Genomic DNA, 12,429 nt, shown 5'->3' on the forward strand with positions numbered 1-12,429 from the left:
AATTCCATTTGAAGCTTGTATGATGCAGTTATTTTGAGGAGAAAAAGTTTCCATTTTGGGTAGCTGAAATTACAGGTCGCCTGCTATTTTTGGAAACTTTCTGTCTGACCTCCAAATCTTCAACCTTGGTCTTTGGCATGTCAAATGAGACTTATATGGACATGAATGAGGCCTTTCAAACCATTTCCCACCTTCCAATCCATAAAATCGGGCACAGTTGACCACAGTTGACCACAGTTGACTTTCTAGGGTTTCTGGTTGACTGAACAATGACTGTTGGCTTCTGAGCATCCAATCTTTGGCCAAACCACTTCAAAATGATCCTTGGACCATATGAGCTTGAAAAATCAACCCTAGGGCTTTGTCTCAATAAAAATGGCACTTGCTTGTTTGACTGACTGATTCTCCTGATCAGTTAGACCTGATTCATCAACTGAGCTTGCACTTGGGCAAATGGACAACGCAATGTTATGCAGGGGCCTATGTTATGTTATGACCTAATATGAAATGAATGTACAAAATGGTAGGGTGCAAATTTGAGGTGCTACAGCTGCCCCTATTCAATCAACTGGGAACCCGAATGGATGAGAGCAATGGCTGTCAGACTTTCAGGGTAAACAGGGATTGAATACCAAGAACCGTAGAAATTTGCACACTGCTGGGAATTTTTATTGTTTTTGCTTTCTTCTGCTTCAGAGGTACAACCACATCCAGACATCACAACGATGAATGGGATCAGAAATCTCAACTAGATGCCAGCGGACACCTAGGAAAAACTCAACGTTTACCAAGACCAACGGAGAGGTAAATCAACTCTACTAGGGATAACCAGGAAAGGATACAACCATACGTCAGCGGACGTAATGGGGAAAAACTCAACGTTTACCAAGACCAACGGAGAGGTAGCCAGACATCATCGGATGAATGGGAAGAGAGATACAACCATACGTCAGCGGACGAAATGGGGAAAAACTCCACGTTTACCAAGACCAACGGAGAGGTAACCAGACATCATAGGATGAATGACTGGAAGGATAGTGATACAACCATACGTCAGCGGACGTAATGGGGAAAACTCAACGTTTACCAAGACCAACGGAGAGGTAACCAGACATCATAGGATGCATGGGAAGACTCGACCAGACGTCATAGGACGAAAGGGAGAAGCTCGACGTTTATCGACACCAACGGAGAAGGAGGAAACTCAGCCAGACGTCATAGGACGAAAGGGAGACTCAACGTTTATCGACACCAACGGAGAAGGAGGAAACTCAGCCAGACGTCATAGGACGAAAGGGAGACTCAACGTTTATCGACACCAACGGAGAAGGAGAAAACTCAGCCAGACGTCATAGGACGAAAGGGAGACTCAACCTTTATCGACACCAACGGAGAAGGAGAAAACTCAGCCAAGACGTCATAGGACGAAAGGGAGACTCAACGTTTATCGACACCAACGGAGAAGGAGAAAACTCAGCCAAGACGTCATAGGACGAAAGGGAGAAGGAGAAAACTCAGCCAGACGTCATAGGACGAAAGGGAGACTCAACGTTTATCGACACCAACGGAGAAGGAGAAAACTCAACCAGACATCATAGGATGAAAGGGAGACTCAACCAGACGTCATCGGACAAAAGGGAGAAGGAGAAAGCCACTTCACGAGGGAAAGGCATCACAATCGGAAACCGAATAGGACGTCTACTGGGAATTCTGGCTGGAAATCAACCAGACATTAATGAATGACTGGAAATAGGATATACAATCAACGTTCGCGGACGAATGAGAAAAACACAATGTTTATCGAAACCAACGAGGAGGTAGATCCACTTGGGGAAGGGTACAACTAGACGTCATAGGACGACTAGGAAAAACTCGACGTTTATCGACACCAACGGAGAGGAGGACTCTTCTAGGGAGAGCGAACACCACCAAATCATCAATGGATGATGGGGAAAAACTCGACGTTTATCGACACCAACGGAGAGGAGGACTCTTCTAGGGAGAGCGAACACAACCAAATCATCAATGGATGATGGGGAAAAACTCGACGTTTATCGACACCAACGGAGAGGAGGAACTTCACTAGGGAAGGGACACAACCAAATCATCAATGGATGATGGGGAAAAACTCGACGTTTATCGACACCAACGGAGAGGAGGAACTTCACTAGGGAAGGGACGACGTTACGAACATCGAAAGATGATGTTTACTGACATCAAAGAAGACCAGACACTACGCATGACTGGGAAAGCACCGAAAGATGGTGTTTACCGACACCAAAGAAGACCAGACACTATGCATGACTGGGAAATCACCGAAAGATGGTGTTTACCGACACCAAAGAAATAACACACGCGGGTGCTAACGGGATACTGACATCTACAAGATGACAGGGCAAGGCTGAACACTTGCAGGGGATCTCACCGGGGAACAAGGTCACGACAGCGAGCAAACAGGAAGGAACACCAAGGATACCGGGTTGTAGGTATGAAACAGGTGACCGACCAAAGCGTGAATTGGTTTGTGTTCCAAAACACTCAACATCCTGAAGAGGGCTAGAAAAGCAGTCTTGTTAGAGGATGGACATTCAATTCCACAAGGAATACGAATCTTACTCTGCTGGAGAAAGCAATCAAGAGACTGACCAGAGAGTGCATGAGATATATCATCTATAGCCGTCGAAACGTAGATAATACACTCGCATGGCAGATTACCCATAACCGGATTGCAGGTTGTTAAATGGATAAACGACCGACATCATCCTGAAGAGAGCAAAGGCAAACTTGTTAAAGGATGGACATTCGATTCCACGAGGAATACGAATCTTACTCTGCTGGAGAAAGCAATCAAGAGACTGACCAGAGAGTGCATGAGATATATCATCTATAGCCGTCGAAACATAGATAATACACTCGCATGGCAGATTACCCATAACCGGATTGCAGGTTGTTAAATGGATAAACGACCGAAAAGAAAGGCATCGGGTACCAGGACCAGGTATGCAAAAGATGACCAATCAAAAGAGGATAAAGTTGCTAACTCGGAGCAAATATCCTAAAGGAAGGAGAGACCCACTGGGGACAATACTGCTTGATCAAGGCGAGTATCCAGAGGGGAAAAGAATATCAATACCGCAAACTGGGTACTGATAACTGCAAAGAGGGGATTACATCTACCGGTTAGTAGGCAGAAAACCACGGAAAAGTAACCAGTCATCGATAAGATGAGCACACAGGGTTAACTCCACCAAGGGGATGAAGTGGGATTTTACAACTACCAGCTAATAGGTAGAAAACCACAAAGATAGGACTTACAACTACCGGGTTGTAGGTAGAAGCCAACCGACAGAATGAACCACAAAGGTTACCTCTGTGAGGGGATGAAAGTGGGATTTTACAACTACCGGTTGGGTAGAAAACCACAAAGATAGGACTTACAACTACCGGTTTGTAGGTAGAGGCCAACAAATTCCGCTGAGGATAAGATGAATGAGTGCCGGTTAGTGAGCAACTATTCATTTATGCCCCAGGGAAGTACAAGAAACAGTCAACGGGGAGCCAATTTAGGATCGATCCAAAAAGGCAGACTGAATCAAGACTCATCCTAACGAGGAAAAAACTCGATAGGGAAACCCGTCCCGTGAGGGAGGGAACGGAAGCAACTGTCATCCACGAGGATCTAACTCAGTGGGGAGCGCAGAAAGAAATGGTAGACACTTTTCTGCTTAAGGGGTAGACTCTACATGGAGAGATCAGACACACCCACATCTACTAGGAGGCTACTGAGTAGAACCAGGTTTCCCTTTCACCAACGGATGAGGAAATAAACCTCTCTGGGGGTACCAATCCTGAGTGCCGTCAGGAGCAACTGTAGCGAAAACGCTGTACAGACGTCGAACAAGAAGCTGCCTCTGCCGGGGAGACGGTCTGATCGGGTTAACACATGAAAGCATATGTTTGAATTTTTCTATGGCGTAATGCTCCATTATGAATGGAAATGCTACGCGATTTGAGGATGCAATGATCACTACATGCAAAATGCAAAATGAATGAAAACCCTGCTAGGGAGCCCACTGATCAAATACTCCACTCTGTGGGGAGACTCTGCTGAGGAAATCTGCTTGATGAAAACTCTGTAGGGAGAGCACTGACTTCTCACTCATGCTGGAGAACAGAGATACCAAGAATCAGCCAGATCTCTGGTGAAAATAGATAGGCATCGATGAAGTTCCTCATGTCAACCACTCTGCTGAGGACCTACCTGAGAAAATGACGGAATACTGAGACGTCAATCCTCCAAAAACCGAATCGTTGCAGAAAAGCATCCGTGCTAGGGAGAGGAGAAGACTGCTCTGCTGGAGAGACGAAAATTGAAGTCTTTAGTACACCTACTGCTTGAGAACTGGCCCACGATACTGTCCAAAACAACAACCTTGCTGGGGATGCCCCACGATAGGGCTCAAACAGCACTCTATTAGGGATGCCCCACCATAGGGCTAACAGAGACTTGGAGAAAACATGTTGCACTGTCGGGGACGTGAAGATGAACAACTTCAACCAACACTGCACTGAGCAACCTCGCTGAGGAGAGACCATGAAAAGGTTCTACAGGACAAAGATACAGTTATGCTCGAGATACGAACGACTGTCTTACCCGTCGGTAATCATACCACCCTTGGGAGAGCACTGCGGGTCTCCTAGGTATCCTTTCATCATTGTGAATGTTCACTTTGTTTAAGAACAATTTTGTGAAAAATTTTGTTTATTTTGAAAACAATGATACTTTATCAATTAAAACATGCAAAACATTTGTTGAGTTGAAACAAATAAGAGTGCAAATAATGGGGTAAAAGCTCAAATCGATGTGATGGAATGGTAGTCTGCAAAGGGCGAGACTCCATAGATCCGTACAAGTTTGAAATCGGTGATATATATTGGAGAGGGCTACATTGAACATAATGACCTTTCCTCTACCATTCTGAATTTCGATGTATTCGGAGCTTCGGTCGACGACGCATAGAGAATTCCTGGCGGATGACAGATATAGAACACGGTCTTGTCAAGATGCAGTTACTTGCCAAATCCCTAATTTTTGCCTAGATTGCCCCGGTGTGAGGTGCTCAATCTAGCGAGATGCAAATTCTTTTTTCAATGTCTCTAACTTTTTCCTGGATCGCCCTTTCGGGTTTTCAATCCACCGAGACGCTCCTTTTTGCCTAAGTTACCCTTTGGGGTGTTCAACTTAGCGAGCTGTTTTGCTTTTTTTTTTTTTTTGTTTAGGCTAAGTATTTCTTGACTGCATCTGGATTCACAGGACGAGTGAACTTCTTCATCCATTGCTGTAAGTGTCAAAGCACCGCCTGAAAAGGCTCTCTTGAAAACATATGGACATTCATAGCTTGGAGTCCACTTGCCCCTGGAATCGGGCACGAAAGACAAGACTTTCTTGAGCACAAGGTCATTTTCTCAGAACTCGAGACTCGACCTTCTAGTCGAATGCTTTCGTCACTCTCTGCTGATATAACTGACCATGACACCTGGCAGTTAATCTCTTCTTTTCGATCGAATTCAGCATCAGTCAACTTGGGACTTTAAGGGTGCTATTTTTCCTTTGTTTTTTCTTTTGATTTTGCTTTTGATTTCTTTTGATTTCTTTTGCACCCTTTCTTTCTTTGTTTTTTTTTTTTGATTGATTTTTTCTTGATGCCCCAGTTGGCTGTTCTGCTGATTCTCGAGATGCAGCTGAGTGATCTTCTTTTCTTGCTCAAGAAGTCGGGAAATCTCGTCAGGAATCTCTTCAACATCATCTTCTTCTACTTCGAATACAGGGAATTCAAAATTGGGAGATGACGTCCGATCACTATGTTCAATGGGTTTGAGAAACAACCTGCATAATGATTTCGATATGAAAAACTTTTTGGAAAACAAACAAGACAATCGTTATGCAGATGAAAAGATTGCTTTTATTCCTGTTTTTAGGGTTTTTTGTGATCACCAATTTCATGCAAAAAGCGAAAAGGGAAAACAATTGGAAAAACAAATGTTTAACATGCATTTACTTGAATGAAAATATCATTGCACAAAATGTTGCCAACAATGTCATCACTTCTCCTTTTGGCATGGGAGAAGGGTTTTCAAACAAAGTGATTATTACTCTGACTTATGAACAACTGTAGGAACGCCCACAGTGACCCAATTGTGATAGATCCCACCAGGGATAACAACTGTCAGAATCTCTTGCATTAGTAGCTTCTGCTTTTGATCAACCCTCTTTGTTGAAGACCTCAGGAGAAAAGCCAACGCCAACCCGCGACTTGTTATCTTCAAGCTTGATTAACACGGGGACCTAAGTCTTCAAAGTTCAGAATACCTGACTGCCCGAGGTCTTGAACCTTCATTTTCAACTGAAAGCAACTATCCACATCATGACCAGGAGCACCCGAATGATACACACAATGCTGCTCAGGCCTATACCACCACCGAGGGTTGACGGGTATAGCCGGCGGGTCTCTGGGAGTAATCAAGTTCCGCTCTATCAACGAGGGATACAGCTCTGCGTAAGACATAGGGATCGGACCAAAAATGACCCTCTTCCTCTCATTACTTGTACCAGCTTGATTATCATAGGGAGGCTGGTAAGCCTGCTGTTGCGGACGATGTTGCTGATGTTGATACCGCTGAATTGGCCTTCCCTGTTGCTGTTGGGTTGCTGGAATAGTCACAGCGGCAGCTTGACGATATTGTCCTCTGTTCGCACTCCCTCGCCGGTGCACATTTGTTTCACTCTCTCCCCTTTTGGGTGCCCCAGAGAATGGCTTCTTAGAATTCAACGAACTTGAAGAGCCACGATGGCGAACCGGAGTACGGGTTGCTCTGACATTAACAGTCTATGTAGCAAGAGGCTGTCCATTGATTATGATACCCCTCAAATCATCATCCACGTCGTAGTTGTTGACGGGAATAGTGACAGCAGCAATTTGATCATTAACGGGGACCCCCTCTGGTGAAGCACGATTGGGTGGCAGAATCATGGCTTCCTGTCTCTGGGCTAAGGCTCGTAGCTCCTCTTGCCCCTGAACGACCCCTTGCATCATGGTCATGAACTGGGCCATGTTTGCCCTTATCTCAGCCAACTCAGTCTGAACCTGATCCATACCCCTCTGATGATTCGATCTGGTTGCTGTGCGGACGATGATCAACAATCCTGTCTCAGACAGGAGCCAGAGTGAGAAGTCCGAACTAGAACACCTGTTATGCAACATGTTATGATTATGATGCTAATGCCTATGATGCACATGATAATGATCATTTCTCAGGCCTTCAAAGAGCCTGATTCATCTTCGAAAAAAAAAGCAATCTGCAGCAACGGCACAGTATACAAGAGCAATGAGTATCGAGTGAAACCAATAATTTCATCTGTAAATGAGCACCCGGATCCATCAGTGAACAGGCTCTGGAATGTACCTGAGAAAGGATATGCATGCAGGGATTAGTTTTTTTTTCTTTTTTCATTTTTTATTGCATTTCTTTTGAAAAATAAACATGCTATGATGCACATGATGCAGACACGACCGGCAAGCTGTGCAATCTCTGAACACAGGATCGAAGCTTCGGCTCGAACTCTGATCACAACCATCTGAAACCCCAAAGTCAACTGGTCAACTGTCATCTGAGCCCAATCTGAAGAACCAAACCTACATCTGTGCAACCTCAAACTCAGCCCAGGGATCCGAAATAAACGGAACCCTCTGATACTGGCCAAGGTCAAACCTCCGGCGTCCAAAAATAGAGATCCATAAATCCGACTTATAAATATGACTCTGATCAACGAAACCAAAAGTCACCATCAAAGTCACCATCAGAACATGCATCTGTAAGAATCACCTTCCCCTCACAGGTAAATTCTAATCAGGTTATCCTAAGGCGGATACTAGTCTCGACAATCGGGCAAAGATACTCAATGGGTTTGCCCTTTCGGGTGTGCCATTGTAGCTCCCTTAAGATCGTCTCAACCAGGAATCCGGGAAAGAACGGTCACCGAAGTCAATAGCTCAGATGAGATCATCCAACCTGAGTGGAATAACTCCAAACGGAAGGACTCTCTCAAATGAACCTCGTCCGGCTTGTGGTATGTCACGTCGCAACAGCATGCCCAACCGACATGTGAGGGACGTGAGACCACACTAATCCTAGGTGTACACTCGGGCCTGGGTTTTAGCCCCACTCAGAACACCCACCCCAAAACAACAGAACCACCTGCGGAAGAAGATGGCAACATGACAGAATGATGCATGCAAGTATTTAATGCAAATATAAACAATGGTTAGTATAATAAATGCAATAAATAAACAATACAAGCAACCAAAGCCCTAACCTAGAGAGCGCTAGGAGAGACTCGCTTAGGGAAGAAGGACCAGCATAGGTCAACTTCTCTAATACTCCCCAGCAAAGTCGCCAGCTGTCGCATTACGCGAAAAACCGGCGGGAAAACAAGAACAACAGAGCCGCCACCGTGCGTTATTTATCCCAAAAGAGGGAAAGGAAACGCTCAGAGTAAACCTGGAAAAGACATGGTCTCGCGACCAAAGAGAATGGGATCGGGAGTCGGTTATGCGAAGGGAAGGTATCAGCACCCCTACGCATCCGTCGTACTCGACGGGATCCACGCACAATAGGAAGGAAAATGGTTGCTAAAAAACGCTGCTCACACACACACACACACTGGCTGAAGGAGACACAAGAAAACAGACTGAAACTGACTCGGCAGGATATCGCATCCTGGGCCTACTTAGTCTATCAAGCATAGACATCAGAGTCTAAGTAGTTCGGACTGGGGAAAACGACACATGCTCGCTAGGATGTCGCATCCTATGCATACGTATCTCCTTTGGACGAAGGAGAATCAGAGCATTCGTAGCTCGGCTAACACGCACACAAGCAAACACAGGCAAAGGCAAACGTGGAGCCTGAATGCCAATCACTGGGCTTACATCAGCATCCGAACCAAAACACACACAAGGAGGCAAACGTGGAGCCTGAATGCCAATCGATGGACTTACATCAGCTTCCAAGCACACAACAACACAAAACGAAGACACAGGCAGAAGAAAGGTCTCGATTGCAACTAGGGCAAGAGAAGGGGAAGGTCTCAATCGCAACGAGGGCGAGAGAAAAGAATTAGTGTTAGTTGTTAGTCAAACTCGGCAAGACATCGCATCTCGTGCCTACGTATCTCATCTGGACATGAGAATCAGAGTTGCCGTAGTTCGGCTAAACTATTCCTGTTGGTTTGTGTTTTTTAAGTGGACGACGTCACTACGCAATCTACCTGATGCTCGACCTTTGGAGACTTACTCACCTGTAGTAGAAGGAGTTGACGTATCCTTAAGAGGGGATAATGTTTGTTTGTGTTTTAGGAAAGCTCAAGCAAGAAAGGAAGTCCTATACGAAGGAACCGTGCTACCTTAATTGTCATGCAAACGAGACTACGCGGAGTCTAGCAAACCTAGGGGATACAATCACACCACACAAACATATACAGCATGAAATAAACACACCAACAAGGGGCTCAAACATCAAGGCTAGGCTTTAGTCGAGGGGTCATATCAACCTCAACAAACAAGCCTCTGTATCGGGGTCAGGTTAGCTCTTAACCTTGCCATTGAGGGGCTAAGGTGAAGCCAGATGAAAGGTGATGAGGGGTGTGCCTCATTGCTTCTATCTCTGGTCAGAGAGAGCATCAGACAAGGGAGCGTGGGTCCAGAATGGGGGGACCCTTCTACGCTCAGGACATAGACTCGACTGTACAATGTACAAGATCTTGGGCTTGGATCTCAATGCTACAACCATGTAATGGGAGCAAGGAGAAGACTCACAGAATAGTGGGGGATAGATTGCTTATCCCTACCTTCCACCAATTGCCTCAAATGAGGACTTTTCCTGCTTGGGACAAATATAAACATACACAAGCATTGCCTCTTAAGGAGGACTTCAGACAGTTCGCCCGGCCCGGTAACAGCCGGGTCTCCAGACTACATGAAGAAGAAAGTTCTATACCTCAATGCCAATTGCTTATAAGCAAAGCAATGCAAGTTCTTAAGAGAACTGAGCAACTAAGGGTACCTGGAAACAATCCAACATAATCAGCATCCCATTCATAATCAGACAACAATACAAGAATCAACAATGTACAATCATAATCAAACAATAATGTGCATAGCACAAAGCTCAATGCGAACCAACATCCTACAAAACAGCCACATTAGTTTACAAGTCAAGTAAGATAATCCCAAATGTGAAACAATTCCTTTAATCATTAACTTCTTAACCTGAAAAGCCAAAGACAAGTTCAAATGTAAGTGACAAGACCACTAGGACTAGCCTAGGGTCCAAAAGAAGGAAAAATCCTAAAACAGCAACCAATTCATGATCAAAGTCAAGCTATTTCAATTACAAAGGGACTCCAATTGGTCCCATATCCAAACTATACACCTATTTCAATTTATGCAACATGTAAGGCCAAGGAAGCAAATGTAAACCACATATGAGCAACCAGCAAGATCACATCCAAAAAAATATCAAAACAGCATGGAAAATTCCCCAAAAATTGTATCCTAAACAGAGGACCTTCAACAAGCTACATGTCAATTTTCAAGCAATTTGGACTAATGGAACAATGGGAATTAATTCAACATGTCTAAGCATGCAAAAACACAATCAAATGAAGCTACAAAATGTACATTAACTTCAATTCAATGGTACACAGTGACATTACATGGGAAATTAGTAGGACCAAAGCCAAATGAAAGCTACACATGTCAGGAACTATTCTACCAAATTTCATGGTCATATCATTCATCATGCTCATTCTATGCACAAAATAAGGCAAACTAGTTCAAAGGAAGCACTAAGCCTACAAACAGAACTATTGCATTCAAATTCACATCAACACAATCCCAAAAATTCTCGAATAAATTACACCTAAAAGGGGATATTCAAGGTTTACCATGTCAAATTTGAGCTCAATTGGGCAAATGGAACCATATCAATGAAAATCAACAAAAACAGACACAATTATAGGCTCCAAATCACAACATCAATACATGCTTCCACTTCAAAAATTCATAACTCAATGAAAACAAAAAAGAAATGGATGAGATCAAAACAGGGAGGTCCTAACAGGTGTCTACTACAAGCATGTCAAATTTCATGATCATACAGTACCATATGAGCGTTTCACAATGAATCTACCAACCTATGTCACACAAGCTTGCAAATTCAATCATCAGAAATGAAAAATCATGATCAATTAGAAAACACAATGAACAATTCCACAAAAATTCACAAAGGATCCTAACATGTTAATGAGCATCCATGCCAAATTTCAATCAATTCTAACAAGGATAGGTCATGCTAAAAAATCCAACAAATTGGCATCAAGAGGTGCGACACAAATTGTCACACCTAAGTTCAAAAATTCATAACTCCATAGCCAGGTATCAAAAACTCAAGAAATTTATATGGAAATAAGCATCATCCAGTCAACAACCATCACAAAAATTTCCAGACATTTATTTTACAATATGAGAATTTCATGATCAAATTAGTCTAAGGTATCAAAATATACACATGTGGAAGAAACCCTAGGTCAAACGAAAAATATTCCATGCACAACTTTGACCGATAGATCAAAAATCATCTACACTCAATGACAAAGTCAACAAAATAATTTTCACAATTTTCTGATTTTTCTATATTTTTCTATGAATTTTCTAAGGTGCTAAAGTATTTTTTAAGAATTAAAATGAATTAATTTAAATTAATTAAAATGCCAATGGCATTCTTGTAATTATGGATGGCGCGGGAGGGAAACCTCTTATTTGAATTTTTAAAACGTTTTCACGGATCAAACAAGAGTTCATCATCACTTCCATTCATAAAATTTCCAGAAACACAACAAAGAGCTCAAGAACATGAAATCCACAAATCAGCACCAAAATGCACGAATAGACATCCGTTGGAACCGTCTCAACATGTAGAGTATGAACATGCATTCAAATTAACCTAACAGTCCCTAAATTTCAAGAATCGAACGCGCTAGGGTTTTAGATCCAAACTTCGAGTCGCGATTTCTTACGCTACAGTTGTCCGTTTGCAATTCTAAACATATCATGATGCTCTATGCTTCAGGCTCTACATCACGCACACCATAATTCAACGAATCTTGACAATCGAATTTCGATGATACCTGCTATGGCAGTGATGAAATCAGATGAATCCGCGCGAATGGACTTCAAATAGGTGCAGTGCAAGCTCGTGGCAAGGTGATTCGAAGCTTGGATCTACTCAATTTTGCTCCTATTGCTCGAAATCAACATTCACCATTGAAGAAGCTTGGATGTACAGTTGCTTTAGGCGCGGTTTTGGAAG

Source organism: Lathyrus oleraceus, chromosome 1, assembly GCF_024323335.1.
Source record: "Lathyrus oleraceus cultivar Zhongwan6 chromosome 1, CAAS_Psat_ZW6_1.0, whole genome shotgun sequence".
NCBI classification, from domain to species: Eukaryota; Viridiplantae; Streptophyta; class Magnoliopsida; order Fabales; family Fabaceae; genus Lathyrus; species Lathyrus oleraceus.